General features: G+C 41.2%; 1 protein-coding gene across 4 annotated transcripts in view; it reads left to right on the top strand.

The window, feature by feature from the left end:
• LOC137524292 (RING finger protein 112-like) overlaps nucleotides 1-19,865 on the top strand; it is a 368,236-nt gene that overhangs the window by 141,489 nt on the left and 206,882 nt on the right. For 2 of the 4 annotated variants that reach the window (XM_068243989.1, XM_068243991.1), the window contains one exon: nucleotides 12,309-12,452. The exons of 1 other annotated variant lie outside the window; for it this stretch is intronic. The gene's annotated coding sequence lies outside the window, so the exon portion shown is untranslated. The remainder of the gene's footprint in view (nucleotides 1-12,308; nucleotides 12,453-19,865) is intronic. One more of the 4 variants, XM_068243990.1, reaches the window with a different exon arrangement.

The following is a 19,865-nucleotide window of genomic DNA, read 5'->3' as shown; positions in this document are numbered from 1 at the left end:
GCATAAACACTGCTTTCTTATGCCTCGCTGTTACATCATTATGCTAGCTCCGCCCATACAATGTCATGGCCACGCCCATTTTTCAGCACGCTGCAGCCCCCCCACTTTTCGGCGCAGCCCCCATTTTTCGTGTGCCACAGAATTCTCCCTCTTCCCTGTGCTAAATATTGGGGAAGGATAAAGGAACTGCACACAGACTCCCTGAATAATGGTTCCAGGTGTTGCACTTCCTGTATATTCTCTCTGCACTGCCTCCGGTGGTAGTGCAGAGAACAGATGGGAATGCCAGCACTTGGATACATTATTAGGTTAGTCTGTGCCAGCTGCCTTTATCCTCCCCGCTGTGCTCTGAATCAGTGCGGGATGGAGGGGGATGCGGATGGGGGGATTCTTTAACCTGGAGGGCACAAGATGGGCCCTGCCAGGAAAATAATATAAATTGAAAATTAAAAGAAACCAAAACGTGGACAGTGCATAACATCTGATATGTAAGTAGAGCAAGCATTTATTTTACATATTTATTTTTTGTGGGAGGCATATAATGGCTAACCGTTGTTCTTTAAAGTTACAATAGGATTTTTTTTAATGCAGTTAAATGGCAGATTACTGTATGCAGTGTTAGGCTGAGGGAGAGGCTGGGTAGGCACCAGCCTCTGGGCGAAACTGTACCTCGCCAAGTGCCAGCCCTTGCCCTGCCTTATGCAGAGTGGTGCGGAGCAGGAGGCAAGGGTACAACTCGCCTATCAGTGCCACCAGAAACTTCAGCATGTCTTTTTCACATTGCACAGTTCAATGTCTCCTCTCTGATGCCCTCTAGTGGTGCCTCTCATTCCCCTTGTTCTACTTAAAGAGAACCTAAAGTGAGAGGGATATGGAGGCTGACATCTTTCTTTCCTATTAACCCTTTCACCTCCAAGGGTTTTTAAAAATAATTAACATGTATTTCATATTTCTATGGGAAGGTGTATAATAAGGTATTTGGATGTGGTTTTACTTTTTGGCCACAAGATGGAGATATAGAGTCAGTGTGTTCTAAAAATAGAAACAGAACCATCTGTTTATATTTGTTTGTATTTGTGTACATGCAGGGACGTAGCTTCTCATGCTGGGGGAGGTGAAAAGGTTAAACAATGCACATTGCCTGGATGTCCTACTGACCCTTTGCCCCATACACCCTTATCCATAGATCCTGAACAAGCATGCACATGAGATTTTTTTGACAAAAAGCTGTCAAGATGCTTGTATCAGGTGGATGATTCAGACACTATTGATGCAGTACTGCCAGGTAACTGGTATTGTTTAAAATGAAACAAATATGGCAGCCTCCATATACCTCTCCATTTAGGCTTCCTTTAACATGCCTACTGTTGTGATTCTAACTTGTATGGGTTTTTTGTTATTAACTACTAAAGACAACACCATTGATTTCAATGCAATTCATGCAACTATTTCAGCAAAAATATGCGGCACCACCTGAAACTTAAGGAATATTCTCACAACACTGCCAGAGGTGTTCACGCTCCTCCCTAGATTGGAGGCTGAGATTAAGGCAATATTGAAATAACTTAGCTTGTGACAATACAAAATAGTGTAGACATTTAGAATGAGATCCAACTGCAGCAAAAATTCAAGGACCTTACTCTATGTAAAGCCCTGTATACTGCTAAATGATACATTTGAGAAGTCAAGAAAGTCAAGGCACATAATACCACTGCAAAGTAGTTGGACGTGAGAGCAGGCCATGACATTCTCCCAAATCAAGAACTACTCAATATTACAGTAGAAGGTATTTGGGATATTTCCAATTTCCACAAATTTCTGATTTCCCAGTTTCCAATTGGAAATTGGCATTCCACAGCAGAAATAGGAATGTGGAAATTGGAAATACATGGAATACCGCATAAATGAGACTGTGAAGTATTAGGGCAATCAGAGAATGCAGAAGTTTACCATGGTCGTCGATAGGAAATGCGGTTGGTTTCCACATGATAGCGCAAATCCACAAAAAAATAGCGGATTCCACTCCTCTTTATTTTTACACTTAACTACCATATTTTTCAGACCATAAGACACTACTGACCATAAGAGGTTTAGAGGACGAAAACCAGGGGAAAAAATACACTAAACCTAGTATGTTAATGATGCAGGGGCATCTTATGGGAGGTGGAAGTATTAGAAGCAGGGCCGGATTTACCATAAGGCACTGTACCTACACGTGCCTACAGGTGCCTGCTGATAGAAAGGCGGCTCATTCCTCTCTCTCCTATGCAGATGCCAAACAGAGTGTAATGAGAGGTTACTCACCCTGCTCTTGGCATTCCACTGACAAGATCTCACTTCAGTCAGTGTTACCTCTAGCAACCTAAAACTTGGAGACAACTCTAGCTGTATAATACTGAACATACCTCTGGCTACCTAATGCTAAGCGGCGCCTGTAGCTACCTATTATGGGAAAGGAAAGTAAGAGAGGAGTGACAGCTGGGACAGCCAGCACACGTGTCACGTGTGGTGTGATGCGATGGGGGTTTTCTAGGTTCATGGAGGGCAAAGTCGAAGGTGCCAGGACATCTGTGCCTATAGGCTCCTGTGATGTAAATCCTGGCCTGATTAGAAGAGATGGAGTATGTCTTACTGGAGTCTGACCATATCTACACATTTCATCATATAATAAGGTGCCCCTGGCAGGATCACTATTTGTCATGAAGTGCCACTCTGCCTCATCCATGATTGCTAAACTCAGTAGCTCACTATTTTGCAGGGACACATTATCTCCCAGCAGTATACTACACAAGCAGCCCAACACTCAGAACTAGCTTTCCCCCGGCAGCCACAGGAGAACTGCATGTCACTGGAAGGCTAGCCTATCACAGACAGAGGCGTACGCTCATTGGCAGGGCGGAGAGCTACAGCTGGTCACCCAGCCAGAGCATTGCTGTACCCCATATAGTTTGGGGCCCCTGATGCCTCACCTGAGGGTCCAGCTCTCCCTCCAGGTAAAACTTCTTAAACTTGTGTTCCAGAACTTCCATCTCACTGTCCGCCATAGGGGAGGTGGCTGCCTGTCCTCTGTTTGCTGCAGGCACTTCTAGGAATCAGCTGGTGCTGGGGTCACAGAGCCACAACGCGTGGTGAAGGTGGCTGCTGTCTATTCTCTGGCCACCGCTCAGTTACCACCACAGCAGACTCTTCTGGGAATCAATTCAATTCAATTCAATTCACTTTATTGTCATTGTGTAACACAACGAAATTACTTTTCATGACAACCCCACGGTGCATATAGGGAACATAGGGATAGTAACAAGGAAGTGAAGAAATTATACAAGTATGCCAGGTATTACAGATATTTAAACAATTTGTACACAGTGTTAATTATTTCAGAGAGGATTCAGAGTTCATCAAGTTTATGGCGGATGGGAAAAAGCTGTCTTTCAGTCTGTTTGTGTGTGTGCGGATTGATCTAAAACGTTTACCTGATGGAAGGAGCTCAAACAAGGCATTTCCAAGGTGAGTGTCGTCCTTGATAATGTTTTTGGCCCTTCTCACGCTGCGAGTATTATACAATAGTTCCAGTGATGGTAGTTCAGTGCCAATAATGGCTTCTGCTGTTTTAAAAACTCGCTGCAGGGCTTCTCTAGTAGCCTTGGTGCAGCTGTTGTACAAGGCCGTCATGCAATTGGTCAGAACGCTTTGTATAGTGCATCTGTAGAAATTAACCAATTAACCAGCAGCTTCTGTGGGAGGTTAGCGTTCCTTAGTTTTCTCAGAAAGTAGAGGCGTTGTTGTGATTTGCCAGTTAGAGCTAAAGCATTGTCAGCCCAGGACAGGTTCTCTGCGATGGTGACTCCCAAAAATTTGAAGCTGGAAACTCTCTCCACAGCCTCTGCATTAATCATTAGCGGTAGGTGAGTGGTCTTTTTGGTGGTCCTAAAGTCCAGAATAATTTCTTTGGTCTTCTTTGTATTTAATAACAGGTTGTTAATGTCACACCATGCAGTCAGGTTCCTAACCTCTTCTCTGTATGCAGCTTCCTCATTGTCAGATATAAGCCCAATGACAGTCGTATCATCTGCAAACTTAACAATTATGTTTGAGGTATGGATAGGCTGGCAGTCATGGGTGAAAAGTGCATAGAGGAGAGGGCTTAATACACGCCAGTGCTCAGGGTAAGGGTGGAGGATGTCTGATGTCCTAGTCTGACAGTTTGAGGGCGATCAGTAAGGAAGTCCAATAACCAAGTACATATGGAGGGAGCAAGACCTAGTGCATGGAGTTTGTTGGTCAGCTGGCTAGGTACAATGGTGTTAAATGCTGAGCTGTAGTCAACAAAGAACATCCTAACATAGGAGTTGGGCTTTTCCAGGTGTGAGAGGGCAGCATGGAGAGCTACACAGATGGCATCCTCAGTCGATCTATTTGTTCGGTAAGCAAACTGGTGTTGATCTAGATTTGCTGGGATGGAGGCCTTGATGTGTGTGGCTACCAGTCGTTCAAAGCACTTGGCGATGACAGGGGTTAGAGCAACGGGTCGATAATCATTAAGACAGGTTATCCTAGGATTTTTTGGGACTGGCACGATGGTTGTAGATTTAAGGCATGATGGGACTACACCCAAGAACAGAGAGAGGTTGAATATTTGTGTAAAAACTTTCGCTAGTTGACCAGCACAGGCCTGGAGCACACATCCTTGCACACCATCAGGACCTGCAGCTTTCCTGGTGTTGATTTTTGTGAGTGCTTGCTGCACTTCATGTATGTGAAGGATTAAAGGCTGTGAGTCTGTAGTGGGCCCAAAGTTGACTGGAGGCCGATTGTTGTCTTTTTCAAATCTAGCAAAGAAGTTGTTAAGTTCCTCTGCTAGGCTGGGGATGTTATTGTCCGGTGTATATTGAGTGCTATTCTTCTTTTTGTAATCTGTGAATAGTTGAATGCTTTGCCACATCCTCTTTGGGTTTGAGTCATTTTCAAAGTTTTCCTCAATCCTTTGTTTGTATTTAAGTTTTGCATTTCGTATGCCTTTTTTCAGACTTGCTCTGGCTGAAGAATATGCTTCTTTGTCCTGTATTTTAAAAGCTTTGTTTCTATTCTTTAGAAGTTCCTTGAGTTCTTTTGTAATCCATGGTTTATGATTTGGGTAAACCGTAATTTTTTTGTTGACAGTAATGGTGTCCACACAGAAATTAACATATGACAATACAGAGGAAGTACTCGTCTCCAGGTCTGTTTCATGAAAGAAAATATCCCAGTCTGTATTTTCAAAGCAATCTTGGAGCTGAGAGACAGCAGTCTCAGGCCAGATTTTAACAGACTTGCTAATTGGTTTAGCAGTGTTGATAATGACTTTGTATGCGGGAATAAGAAACAAAGATAGATGGTCAGACTGTCCCAGTGGGGGGCGTGGGGTGATCTTATAGGCACATTTTATGTTTGTATAGACATGATCCAAGGTGTTTTCTCCTCTGGTTTTACAATCCACATGCTGATAAAATCTGGGAAATACCTTCTTAAGATTTGCTTGATTAAAATCTCCAGCAATGATGACAATTGCATCAGGGTGTGAGTTCTGTTGCTTACTAATGACATCAAACAGTTGTTCATTTGCTGACTTAGTATTGGCATGAGGTGGAATGTACACTGCCATAACTATAATAACTGTATGTTCCCTGGGTAGGTAAAAAGGTCGACATCTCAGCATTAGATATTCCACATCAGGTGAACAAGACTTGTTGATTATGGTTACGTTAGTGCACCAAGCATTATTGATATAAACACATAGACCTCCACCTGTTTTCTTGCCAGAATCATGCGTTCGATCAGCACGGTGAAGCGTGTGACCTGCAAGCTCAACTGCAGCGTCTGGTATGGAGGGGTCCAGCCATGTCTCCGAAAAAATCAAAAGGCAACAGTCTCTCATAGTTTTATACGTGGAGATATAAAGTTGGAGCTCATCCATTTTATTTGCGAGGGATCTCACATTTGCAAGAAGTGCGCTAGGAAGAGGGGTTTTATGTGGAGTAGCTCTCAGTCTAGTTAGCAGTCCTGATCGCTTACCTCTCTTTTGTTTCCTCTTGCTTCGCTTTCTGCCCCGTCTATTTCCGAGGATAGCAGTGGTTAACGAAAGTCCCGGTGATCTAAGAATCTCCTGCGGTATTGATTCCGTGTTAAAGTAATCTCCTGTGTTGCTTGATGCGATCTGTAGAAGCTCCTGGCGATTGTAGTGGATGCTTGCCTTTGCTTGTGAGGCGGTGAAGGTCAGTAGGAAGAAAATTAATAGAAGAGAGCACCAATGTGGGTAGCATGAAGCCGCTGCGTCTGTGCGCGCCGCCATCGTACTTGGTCTGTGCTGCAGATGATGGTTCTTGTGCTGCAGATGATGCTGATGGTTTGTGCTGCAGATGATGCTGATCTCCAGGAGGGAGAGAGAGCAGAGAGATGTTACCTGCTTCACAGCCAGCCAAGAATGAGGTCAATGAGGTCAAGTCACACTGTCTCCATGCAGAGAGCTTGCCACGCCTACAACAAGTGCTGCTAGAATGTGGGGGAAGCTGCCTGTCCTCCATTCGCCGCTCACCACCACATCACCAAATGGATTCTGGGTACCAACAAGAGGTCAGGCCACACTGTCCCCCAACATGGAGAGAGAGCACCATGGCTATGGCATAGACCACCAGAAGGCAGGGGGAGTCGGAGTGCTGACAACGTCGCATAGCACCAGTGACCATGCAAACAGGAAGGATGGAGGCATCAGAGGACTCAGAGAGTTGGCTGGAGACAGGGGAAGAGATAGGACTCAAAGCTCGCCACTAGATGGGTAAGAGCTTTTGGGGAGGGGATACCTGGCATACATTCAGACCATAAGAAGGGCCCCACTTTTGGGCGATAATAGATTAGTGTAGAGTGACCACCCTATTGGTTGAAGTTACCTGTTGTCCTGCCTGATTAGTTCTAGCCCCAATAAAGTGTTGCTCCTGTCAGTGTGCTCTCGGCCGTGAGATTGGATAATTCACTAGTGTTACACCGCTGGGTGTGTGTTAGACTGCCACTTGTTAACAACCCTTTGCTTGACCTACATTTAGTCTGCCACCTGTATCAACCTCTGCCATTCTGGATTATGTCTCTGTCTGACCTTTTGATTATTCATTTGGTTGTTGGATTTAATGTATGACCCCTGTCCTGTCCTTGACCTTGAGTTTGTCTGACCCCTGAATTGACAGTCATCTGACCTCTGGTATTCACCAATGGCATACTCCCAGGACTTTGTCTCTGTTTGACATCATAGTACTTCATTGGTTTCCTCTGTCTCAGATCCTTTATCTTGCATGCATAAATCCTGGGGGTAACTAAAGTTGGAAAAGACTTTGTCAGTCTCCTATTTAAAAGTGGGCTTGACGTTAGGGGAAGAGCATGGTGGAAATTGTGATATAAGTTCTGAAGGGAAACCAGTGATTGCCCGAAAGTCTTACACTTTATTTATTTATTTTTAAAAGATTAATTTTCTTTTGAACTTTTTATCTTATCGTAAAAGTAAAAGGGTTCAGCTAATTATATGAAGCAAACGTCTTATAAAATGTTCTCAAGAAGACGGCGGTTTATTAACTGCCTCATTGCTTTGCTATTTACCCCTAAAGGTGCCCATACACCACTCGACTTGGCGGCCGATCAACCATCCGATTCAATAATTATCGGAACAGATGAAAATCAGTGCCACCAAGAGTATGCCCAATGGACGATGCAACCAATGTTAGGCTGAAATTGGTTGAAATTGGTTGAATGTATGAATCGGACATTCTGCTAATGCTCGATTGGGTGCACAGTGGTAATGGCGTGTGAAAATTGGGACGAGTGACAAATGGGACAAAATCCTTGGCCATTGTCCCCCCTAATGTACATGTTCCCCCGATGCCACTGCACTAATACTTGGAAGAAAATAGGATTTCACAACTGTCTCTTATTGCACATGCAAAAACCACTTTAATGATGCCATAGCAGGGTATAAAAAAATTACTGCATTTAAAGTCATTTAAAATCGCTTATACTGCTCAAGCGCGCTATTTAAATATTGTCTTAATGGCATGGCAGTTATCGTGTGTAGCGATCGCCCAGCAATTGCCTCTGCAAATTGCCCACACCACTGCCAATTTGCCTGTCAGAAAACCGCCACCAAACACACCCCACTCAGTGTCATGCAACTGTCCCTTATCTGACTAAAAGGGCAATGTTTGTTTTAGAGCTGGTCAATATAATAAACTTTACTTAGAATCCAAATACCACAAGCAAGATGTTCAGTTTCCAAGTCTCCATTAACCATCAAGTGCTTGCACAATATAAATTGCATATCTTCCTGGATATCAGCATAGAGATGATGGCTTCATTAGCCAGCACTTCTTACCAAAAGCACAATTTCAGTCACCTCATACAGGCTACCTTCGCAGCTCCTATGCCATTTCTGAGGTAGCCACCTGTGTAGAGAGATCACTTGCATTCCCACAAGACCTCTATCCCGTTCAGCGTGGTGGTGTATAGCGGCTGTTAGTTAGCTGCGCTTGGTGTAGTAGCCATGCTCAGGGCCGGATTTCCGCACAGGCCACCTAGGCCGGTTCCTAGGGCGGAAACCAGCCGACAGGAGAGCTGGGGCGGCTGTCGCACACTGTACACAAGTCAGCAGATCAGCTGTCCCCTGTCTCTGCTATGAACAGCACGGAGGAAAGCGCCCCTCCCCTCCTTTCCTCTCCACTCTGACACTGAGGGAGGAGGGGCTGAGCAGAGAAGCCAAGCCGCGAGATTCAGTTTCAGGAAGAAGACGGGCGGCTACTCAGCACAGCAAAGGTATCTGTACATGGTGGCAGCGCTAGCTGTGAGAGGGAAGGGAGGGAGTCGAAGTGTCTGCAGGACATTAGATTAGAATCACGATGTGCCTGCCTGATCCTGGGGAATGAGTGACCAGCTGGGATCCCTCTCTCTCCCCCCTCCCTCCCTCTTCCCGGGAGCCTGTGACTTCCGAAGCTACTAAAACAGGGCTGCCTGGTGGTCCCCTCTGTCATGTAGCCTGGCTTTATCTCTTCTCTCCATGCCACCCTGTCATTCCTTTTATCATTTTCATCAGGTAGAATTGTTTCCCTTCTCCTCCCCCCACAGTCATTTGTTTTTGCATTCCCTAGCACAGCTATTCACACTTACTCCTTTTTTTATTGCACTTTTAGTCTTCTGAGATCACTGGTTCACCCTATTTTTTAAAGGATATTGGAGGTTGATTCATGACATGTTAGTGCGCTAAGCCACATGGGTTAAATCGGTGAGCGCACGCTATCAGCGTAGCGAGCGCTCTTGGCTAAGCGTGCTTCTTTGAAGTACAGTGCGATGGTTTGTAGCACGACCGTCATACTTTACTAACGCAGCTGCTGTTACATTTAATGTAGCAGCGGCCGCACTAGTAAAGTATGACGGTCGTGCTACAAACCATCGCACTGTACTTCAAAGAAGCACGCATAGCCAAGAGCACTCGCTACGCTGATAGCGTGCGCTCACCGGTGTAACCCATGCGGCTTAGTGCACTAACGTCATGAATCAACCTAATTAGATCTATGTTTGAGCACCAGCACTTTCTCCCTGCAGCTACGTTACATGGTTAACAGCACTTTTGAAAGTTGACTACAAATGTATTACACTTGTTTTTATCTAATTGAACCTGCCTGATTAGTTTGTACCGCTCTTAGTACTTATGGGTCGTTGTTAAGGTGCGTACACACTTGCGACTGATGTCACTTGTCCGGGATAAAGACCCAATCCCCTTGGGTGACAATGCTGGACTGTACAGATGTGTCTCAGCTGTGTGAGGCCCAGTGCACACCAAAACCGCTAGTAGATTGTCAAAACGCTAGCGGTTTTGGGTGCACACCGAGCGGATTTTGTATGTGATCCGCCGGCCGCATCCGCATCAGCATCTGCGTGGCTAATGTATCTCTATGGGCTCGTGCACACCGGCGATTTGAGGTTTTAAGCAAACCGCAAGCGTGCAGCAGGAGGCACGTTTGCGGCTTGCTAAAAACCTCAAACCGCCGGTGTGCACGAGCCCATAGAGATACATTAGCCATGCGAATTTTCAAGCGGATGCGGCCGGCGGATCCACCCAGTGTGCACTGGGCCTAACTGACAAGGCATTCTGTTGTTATGCTGGGAGGGAGAGGGACGTCACGCTGCAGGTGGGGAAGTGGCATACATATAATCCTACCATAGTCGTAGTCTAATGTCCTACATTATTATTATTATTATTATTATTATGTATTTATATAGCACTGGTATCTTCTGCAGCACTTTACAGAGTACATAGTCATGTCACTGACTGTCCTCAGAGGAGCTCACACTCTAATCCTAACATAGTCATAGACTAATGTCCTACCATATTATTATTATGTATTTATATAGCACTGGTATCTTCTGCAGCACTGTACAGAGTACATAGTCATGTCACTGACTGTCCTCAGAGGAGCTCACAGTCTAATCCTACCATAGCCATAGCCTAATGTCCTACCATATTATTATTATTATGTATTTATATAGCACTGACATCTTCTGCAGCATGTTACAGAGTACATAGTCATGCCACTGACTGTCCCCAGAGGAGCTCACACTCTAATCCTACCATAGTCATAGTCTAATGACCTACATTATTATTATTATTATGTATTTATATAGTGCTAACATCTTCTGCAGCACTTTAAAGGACCGCTATCGTGAAAAAAGTAGGCAGTTAATATCTGACTGAACAACAGGTTTTGGGCCAGTCCATCTCCTCGTGGGGGATTCTCAGCGTTTTCTATGTTTTCAACAGCATTTCCTGAACAGCAGTTGCAAAGTGTAACTGACAAAATAGGGTGCAAGTGAGTAGGGAGGCTGGCTGGTAGATTACTATTTTGGCAGTTAAACTGCTGTTCAGGAAATACTGTTGAAAACAAAGAAAACCCTGAGAATACTCCATGTGGAGATGGACTGGCCCAAAACCTGTCAGATTGTAACTGCCTACTTTTTTCGCGATAGTGGTCCTTTAATCACCTTAGTATTGTGATCAGCAAAGGTCCCCATACACACACATTACATTTCTAATTGGATTCCCTGCAGATTCGTTCACTCTGATCAAATCAAATGGAAATCAATTCCTTTATATTTCATTGATTTTGACCAAAAATGTATCTAAAGTATCGATCAAACAAGACGTCTTGGTCAATTGGGGGTGGAGCAGGAGTGGTAGATGATTGATAGGCCATAGCGTTGCATTATATCAAACAGTGCAACGTTGGGGTTCGATCAGTTTTCAATAGATTCCCTGCTGGAATCTATTAAAAATGAATGTGCTGTGTGTGGTAGGAATCAATTCCTTCTGAACAGATTCCTTTCAGAAAGGGGCCGATCGCTTTGGAAAATTGGGTAGAAATCTATAATTTTATGGCCAGCTGCATTTTAACCTGATATTCAATTTTAATCCTTTTCCCATAATGCTATTCTCAAATTCCTAGCCTCAACCTAAATTGCCAAAAGCCCTATTTTTTAATCTTTCCTAAGCCCTTTTTTTTTTTTTTTTTTTTTGTAAGTACTTAAACCTAATAACCTGATCTATTAGTATTTCTAACCTCCCCCCCCTTTTCTATGACCGATAACCCTATCCTAACCACGTTGTTGTCATGGGGTGGCTGGAGGTAATGGGCCTAGGGCGGTAAAAAGTACAAATCCGGCCCTGGCCATGCTTACTGACGTTTCGCCCTTTTACACACTAACTGCTATGCCGTTGAGACAATATTTAAACAGCACGCTTGATCAGTATAAGCGATTTTAAATGATTTTAAATGCAGTAATTTTTTTATACCCTGCTATGGCATCATTAAAGTGGTTTTTGTATGTGAAATATGAGACAGTTGGGAAATTATATCTTCTTCATGGAAATCATTAATCACAATTTGTCTCAACTAAAGTAAGTAAGTGATGGTTGTAAAACAGCTATTTGATGCTGTAGTTGAAAGTGTGATGAGATGTAATTTATGGGGACAGATACTAAGGTGTTGATGTTGACTTATAGAGATTCTTATTATATTTCATCAAATTTTTTATTTCATCAAAACTGGTTCCTGTTATGTTATGTTCCTGTTATGTTTTCTTCTAAGAAATATAGGATAAAAAAAGCATAAATTAAGTAATCTAAATAGCACTTGAATATGTATCAGGCACCATTTCCTCTACTCGTACTATACGCAGAATAACATTGAGGTTTTTAGTTTTTGTTTTTTTTATTATTCTGATGTTTCCTGTCGTTTATGATCTAGCATAGATGGCTGATGGCACAATGCTCCACCCTTTCTTTATATAAAAAAAACCAGAATGCTATATAAGTTGAATTGAAAGTGTTACCCCGTCAAACAGAAGGAAGCATTTGCTGGAAGTCAGCTCATCAGAATAAATAATCCACAGTAAGTCTAAAGATTTTTTTCTTTATAAATGCTGGCTATAATGATAACATCTTTTGTCAACAATATTTGTTCAAACTAAATATTTCTGAACAACTTTGGGCCTATGCACTTCAACCGTAGAGGGAACAAACTGCAATCTATTAACACATTGCATTCATACTGTAGTTGTGCTTCATTTTGTATTTTGGTTGTAATACATCTCAGGGTTTCTGAATGCAATACAATACAACCTGCCGTTTTCATTAAAAAATGCAATACAATCATGACTCAACAATAGTAAAACCATTCATCAACACTACTCTGCCTACATTTACAATAGCCACCTGTTGAATTTGGTGCCGGGTATTGGCAATAGGGCTGAGCTTCCGAATCCCTCAGATTGCTGATAGCCGAGTTTGCAATTGAATATTGACTTTCCGTGGTGGAAAACAGTATGCAGAAATTGGAATGTGGACATTGGAATTCCACAGAATACCGTATTACAGACACTTGGAAATTTTAGGCCAATCACAAGACTTGGAAGTATTAAGCCAATCAGAGAATTTGGAAGTGTACCGCTATTGTATACATAATAGCGTATATACACAAAATAAAGTAGATTCCACCAAAAAAAAAAAAAAAAAGCCTTCTCATGGAAATTGAAAAGATGGAAATTGGAAAGACACTTGTAGGAAGGTGGAATTCCGGGAGCATCCAAAATCGGCATTTCACACCACCCCTGATTGGCAATAATTACAATATTGGTTATTTTCGAATACCAATATTTACCTATCTCCTACCAATAACCTCCATCCCAAAGGAAACCCCTATCTATTCAACTAACACCTATCTTCTTTCCCCAGATTACCATCATCTGTACACCTGAGACTACCTATATCTACATGCCTAATATTAACACCCTCTTACCCCTAAAATACCAATATCTATATGCTTAACAATAAAGATTACAGCTATCTACACATATTCTCCTTCCTGCTGCCTTAACACTAAACCTTGTGACTTGACTATGTTGTAGCTAAATTTTGTTTCCATCGCCTCACACTAAACTACCAACCAAACTGATAGTCAACCCCCCCCCCCCCCCAACACACACTACACTACCATCCCTGTCGATAGCACCTTAACCACCCCCAGTGCCTAACCTTAATGCAGCCATGGCACCTAGTTTTAACAGCTAATTAAAAGCCGCGGATAGCTGCTATAAATGTCTAAATAGTGGCTATAAGTGGCTATAAACAGTAAATAGTGGACATAATTGTCTAACACTCCCTATTTTCATTTATAGCCACTAATCGTGGCTTTTAACACTGCCACCTATAGTGTTTTTAACAGGGCGCCTCTGGTTCCTTTTTTACCTGCTATGGTGATTCCTTTGCAATACATTTACTATAAATACATTGGAACACTCTATAGGATGTAGAAAATAAACCTCTACTACACAAAATTGTATGGCCTTTTAATAACTGTTACAAATGATGTCTCAACTAAAGTCTTGTCAATTTGACAATTTTCAATGAAGCTAATAAAAAGTGATGTTTTACAATGTTAAAATTTGATAGCTGGCTGTATTATACATCTAACCCTATACTACATGTGAATTCATATCAATGGCCTGTGGTTATCCAAACTAAAAGCTCATATTTTCTGTAGGAAGGAACATCATTTTTCTTCTTGTTCTTTGCATTACTTTTAAAAAAATGATGAGCAGAAATTACGCATCGTAATTCGCAATTACGCATCATAATCGTAATGTGAAATTTTAGGGGAAAAGTGTAATTAATTTTGTATGTAATTCATAATTACGCATGAATTTGCGAGTACTTTACACGTAAATTCATGCCAAATTTGGCAGTGAATAACAAAGCATACATACAACAAAACAAACATATGTTAAGGGGAAAAATATATTTTTTAATTTTTCAAAAAGACCTTGTAGTTTTTGAGAAAATAGATTTTAAAATGGTTTTTAACCACTTCACCACTGAGGGGTTTTACCCCCTGAGCACCAGAGCAATTTTCACCTTTCAGCGCTCCTTCCATTCATTCGTCTATAACTTTATCATTACTTATCGCAATGAAATGAACTATATCTTGTTTTTTCCCCCACCAATTAGGCTTTCTTTAGGTGGGACATTATGCCAAGAATTATTTTTTTCTAAATGTGTTTTAATGGGAAAATAGGAAAAATGTGGGGAAAAAAATAATTATTTTTCAGTTTTCGGCCATTATAGTTTTTAAATAATGCATGCTACTGTAATTAAAACCCATGAAATGTATTTGCCCTTTTGTCCCGGTTAGAAAACCATTTAAATTATGTCCCTATCACAATGTTTGGCGCCAATATTTTATTTGGAAATAAAGGTGCATTTTTTTCAGTTTTGCGTCCATCCCTAATTACAAGCCCATAGTTTATAAAGTAACAGTGTTATACCCTCTTGACATAAATATTTAAAAAGTTCAGTCCCTAAGGTAACTATTTAAGGTTTTTTTTTCTAATTGTAAATTTTTGAATTTTTTTTTAATTACAAAAAAAAAAAATGGGGAGTGTGGGAGGTAATGAGTTAATTTTTTGTGTAAAAGTCATTTATTTGTATGTAAAAAATGTGTAGGGTGTAGTTTACTATTTGGCCACAAGATGGCCACAGTAACTTTTTGTTTTAATGCGACCTCCAAGCCTCCTTCCGGAAGCTTGGAGGAAGTATAAGGAGGCTAGACACGTGAGTTTTTTTTCACAATGATCGCGCTGCCCATCGGAGAGCAGCGGATCATTGCAGGGCTTAGATCAACGAACGGGAATGGATTTTCCCGTTCATTGATCTCCGGGCGAGCGGGCGGCGGCGTGTTTACTAGCGGCAGGCGGCGTGTTTACAAGCGGGAGCGCGGACAGCGGCGGGAGCGCGGAAAGTACGTATATTTCTCCGTCCCTGGTTGTTAAAGGATGGAAAAAGGGACGGAGAAATACGTACGCGCGGGGGTAAAGTGGTTAAGCTGTCACATTTTTCAGTTTCAAAACTATTTTTAAAATTGAATTTCTCAAAAACTACAAGGTCTTTTTGAAAAAAAAATTTTAACTTGTACCCACTATTCTCCTTAAAGGGGCAATTAAGCCAGGAATAAAAAATCAGTGTTACTTTCCTGGGGCTACCAGCCCCTTCCAGCAGTCCCGTGCCCTCACAGTCACTCATGAAGCTTCCGGTCCGCCACCGCCAGCTAGTTTTATTTTCGCTGACAGGCCGACAGGACACTATTGAGGACGGCAACATGAAGAAGGATACGCGTGGCCAGGCCGCAGTAATCCCGCCAACTCCCTTTCAGGGCCTGTCAGTGAAAATGAAACTAGTTGGCGGCAAGGGACCGGAGGCTCCGTGAGTGACTGCTAGGGCATGGGAGGCTGGAGGGGGCTGTTAGAAGCCCCAGGCGAGTAAAACTGCTTTTTTTATTCCTGGCTTAAGTGTACCTTTAACATATGTTGCAATTTTGGTAGCAACAGCATGTATGGGGGTTTTGCTATTCACCGCCAAAGCCGGCACAAAATTACACATAAATGATGCATAAATTCATGTGTAATTACAAATGATTATACAAAATCAATTGAATTAACAATTTGTAATTATGCATAGGTGTAATTGTGAAAATTTGCGTGTAATTTCACATAATCATAATCAGCTGATTTTGATCACCACTGCTTTTAAAATGCTTTAACCAAAAGTTAATTTTTCAGTGTGTGTATGTGTCTATGCATGTGTGTGTGTGAGCGGGGGGGGGGGGGGGGGGGGTGGCACAAATGGGGTAGAAGGCTCTGAATCATTTGGGCGGGGGTAAAACTGAATGACAGTGTTTGCTCCTTAATTACCGTGCATAATTTTTAATGCATTCAACTACTGTAACCCTCTTTCTAAATTACCCCAGCACTTTTCTTTCTAAATGAAATAAAATAAATAAATAAAATATTTATTCTTAAGAAACCTCTAGAAGGACAGATGTTTGCCAGGTATGGAAAGTTTTACTTTTTGCGTTCTTGTTTTTGTAAAATCTGGGTATTTTGTCTTTACAAAACACTACTGGAATTAAATCTACTTTTTTGCCTGTATTTTTCTCAAGAAGTAAGTAAAAATAAAAGCAAAACCTTAAAATAGATATCCTATTGTTTTAGATAGGTTGTCTAATTTTAGGATATATATATATACATATATATACACATATATATATATATATATATATATATATATATATATATATATATATATATATATATATATACGCAGTGTGGAAGCCATCTTGTGTAACCTTGTGTGGAATCCATCTTGTCTACACTTTATGTCTACTGTGTGTGAAGATGTAAGTAAGCAGCTTGTGAAATACCATCTTATGGAAACTGTAACATTCTATTGACTTTGTAGAGTACAGTTTGAAAAGCAGACATTTGAATAACACCTAGCTAGCTGCCCATTCAGTAGCCCACTAGAATGAGGAAGCTGGCCATTAGTCAGTGCTAAGCTATGGTCATGCAAACACCATATTGTCATATGCAAAAAGGGAACTACCAAAACACCTGAAAAGACCATCTGGGCCCATATGCAATTAACTTTTTCTCCTAGGTGATATTTTTAAACTTGACAATAAATGCATTTTATGTTGGAAAAATATTTTATTGGCACAGTAACCATACACATATTACAACATTTGGTCATATAGACGTATTACAACCAGTTTTGTGCCATTCTGAAAAAAAAAAACAGCTTAGTAGTTAACCTTAGTAGTTAGAAGTTGACTGCAGCTAGTGAAAATTATTACATCAGATTATTAATGCTTGAACTTAATTAAATTAACAAAAAAAGGAAAAAAAGGAAACCAATATAATTAGAACATTCATGTTCATAGTGCAACATTTCTCATAATATATTTTTATAATATCCAGTTTAAGTTCATGTTCTTATGTTCCAGGCTATAGTGCACCATGAGACAGACATTGTATCTAGTGATGAGCGTAATGACCCAATTACGATTACACGAAATTTCACGAAATTTCACGTAATTCACGAAATTACGATTATGGTCGTAATTGAAATTTCATGAATTTCACAAAATCACGTGAAATTTCGTGTTTATGGGGAATTTCATAATTACGATCTTTTTCATAATTACGATCGTTTACGTAACACAAACAAATCAGAATTTCCTGTTTAACACGCAAATTCAACCTTTCTCAAAATTGTGTTTCAGTCCAGAGGCTCCTGATACATTTTAAGCGACAGCACTTGCAGGTACCTTTGTATTATCAGATATTGCAAGGCCCAAAACCAAGTGTCTCAGCATGCATGACCACTAAGTGCATCTTGACAAAGAGCACCTGTCTTAGAAGTGGTTGCAGGTAAAGCTTCCTGATACATTTAAAGCAAAAGCACGTGCAGGGACTTTTGAATTACCAGATATTGCGAGGCCCAAAAACAAGTGTCTCAACATGACAGCTAAGAGCACCATGGCAAAGAGCACCTGTCTTAGAAGTGGCTGCAGATAGAGCCTCCTGATACATTTAAAGCGAAAGCATATGTGGGGGCATTTGCATTATCAGTAATTGCCATCAGTAATTGCAATCAATGAGTGACTTTCCTGAGTTTTGTCATGACCTAAATGTGCATAATTACCATTAGAAACAAAATTACGTTCATTTTTGTAACTAAAATAACTTTGCTTCTATAGAAAACATGAAATTACTAAATTTCGCGTTAAACACGAATTTGCAAGGAAACCCGAAATTATGAAATTGAAATTTTGATTACGGAAGTCCGAATTAGTTTGTATGCCAATCATGAAATTACGAATTTGTGTCATAGCGGCAAAATTGGCATCCGTAATTAAGGAAACACGAAATTTCGAAAATTTCAGTTAAACACTAATTGTATCTATCTGTATTGGTCTGGGTAAGGGCTAATAGAATAAAATCTTAATATATAAATAAATGAATAAAAAATATATACAAATATTATGCAGAAAAGGCTTGGCAAGCTAAATGGGATCAAACCACATACTAGGAAACGCTAGGCTAAATAGGCTGCGCTTGCCTATATATTACAAAGTGGCTGGTCACTAGTATGTAAAAACAACAATGTGCTGAAGTACCTGATTATGAGAGCAGTGGGAGCGTTTAAGAGACAGATAGCATGGAGAGCAGTTGTATGCAAAACGGAAAATTGTATACTCACCTAACGGTAATTTTCCTTTCCTTTCAGGTCCATGTCAGCATACTACGGGGTTAATCATGGCCCTTAACCCTCCAGGACTTGTCAGTATAAATTTTAAGCCCTCCCTTGATAGTGCTTTTTTTGCTAGTCCCAATAATAGACTGTACTACTGGGTGGGCGCTCAGTAAGCTGACATGGACCTGAAAGGAAAGGAAAATTACCGCTAGGTGAGTATACACTTTTCCGTTTTCCTTCCATGTGTATTGCTACAGAAAAAGTGACACCACTTACACAGGTAGCACTTGCAGGTTCTTTTAGATTCCTCCAAAATCAGAGACAAGTAACTAGGTTAACAAGTTTATTGATACAAAATATGATATACAATACCAAGTTATTGGAAAGAAGACAGAGAATAACAACATAACATAACAAGTATCAGTATTATAAACACATCACATCACCTTGTGTTTCCTAGGTGTCCCGCTCAAGGTTGCAGTAACTTCTATCTGTCCTAGAGAGCAACTCTTCCCTCGTGATAGTTTAGAAGTTCCTTAGACGGGAAGCGCAGTCAGACTTAACTAGGTGGCCAGCCCAGCTATGAGTTGAGAGAATTCCGTCGTCTGGAAATAGCAGCTGAGTTTTATAGCTCTCCATCCCATAGACCAACATGGAGCCCCATGTTAGCCTATGGAGTATGATAGAAAAAACGCCTTTTTGACGATCAGCAACTTCAGAACAAGTGATAATGGCTGGAAGTCCACCAATTTAGGCCATATCTCGGTCAGCATACTTCTGATAGATTTATGGCCCCCTTTCATATGTCCATCCGCCCATCTACACAATTAGATATTCACTCCAGAATACAAGTACTAGATTTACGACCCATTAATAAGGTCATAGTCATGCATTATAGCCTAAAAAATATCCTAATGTCCCCTAACTTAATACACTAAGGGGCCATTAGTTCATTAGTAAAGAGTCTTAAGTCTTGGGTCAGATTAGTACATTCTGTATATGCAAGCACCCCCTATAAAGGTGCCTTTTAAGTAACATATGACTCATAGACCCATCTGTGTTAGTTTCCTGATAAACAAGTATTAAAGAAGTCCACCCGACTCAAATGAACCAATATACAGATCTGAATGAAAAGATTCACACAAGATGGCTTACTACACCATTAGTACAATATGGCGCATAAAAGCTATAGCGCTACACCATGTCAGCATACTAC

Source organism: Hyperolius riggenbachi, chromosome 7 (assembly GCF_040937935.1).
Source record: "Hyperolius riggenbachi isolate aHypRig1 chromosome 7, aHypRig1.pri, whole genome shotgun sequence".
NCBI classification, from domain to species: domain Eukaryota; kingdom Metazoa; phylum Chordata; class Amphibia; order Anura; family Hyperoliidae; genus Hyperolius; species Hyperolius riggenbachi.
This window is presented reverse-complemented; position numbering and strand designations above follow the sequence as displayed.